Raw genomic sequence first — 873 nt, 5'->3', positions numbered from 1 at the left:
TAGTGAAGGAAGTACTGACTGTGAGAGCCGTTTTTCAAAGACATTCAGTGTTAATAGAATTTTTTATATAGAAGTATTAGTCAACATGAAATTGACCCTATTTACATTCTTAAGACGTGTTCTTGATCTTTTTGTGAAAGAGTCATCTGATTGTTATTCCAAAGAATTTTGATATCCAATTATCCATGTGAGCTAATGGATCATGTGAGTAGCCAAATCTATTTAAGCATTATTTTAGCAAATACAATTCATATTCTGACTTCATTCTGGTATGGGACACCCTGTGTCCTGATCATGATTCTCAATAGATAAAATCAAATCCTGCTCCACATTTTTCTTGTTGAATATACTGATTCACACTGAAATATGCAGGATTACAAACAGCAATTCACATTGACGTTATGAACATTTGTAATAATTGTGAACATGAAAAGCACACTGGATAAAATCAAAATATTTGTTAGTTATTGTAATTCATGTTTTAATTCTGTTTTTTTTTTTTTATCTGCATTTATTTTAAGTGTTTAAAACTATATGACTAAACGCTAAAATAATTTCAATTTGTTGAAGATTAATGTTAGTTGACATTTTCCAAAGCTTAAATAGTTTCTGTAGATGAACGGTTTCACTAAATCTACCCTTTATTGACTAATGTAATGAAAAGTAATAAAAAAAAAAAAGATTCATTTGTTTTTCTTTTGTGTAGTTTGATGAAATGCAAACTGATTTATTTGTTTCAATAAATAATTCAATATTATTATTATTATGGCAGCATTTACTTTCATTACTTTAAATCACACACACTTAAATGGATAGTTCACCCAAAAGTGAAAAATCTGCCAATAATTACTCACCCTCTTGTCGTTCCAAACC

This window comes from Sinocyclocheilus grahami, unplaced genomic scaffold, assembly GCF_001515645.1.
Source record: "Sinocyclocheilus grahami isolate Dianchi unplaced genomic scaffold, SAMN03320097.WGS_v1.1 scaffold3322.1, whole genome shotgun sequence".
Taxonomy (NCBI): domain Eukaryota; kingdom Metazoa; phylum Chordata; class Actinopteri; order Cypriniformes; family Cyprinidae; genus Sinocyclocheilus; species Sinocyclocheilus grahami.
Note: the sequence above shows the minus strand (reverse complement) of the source record.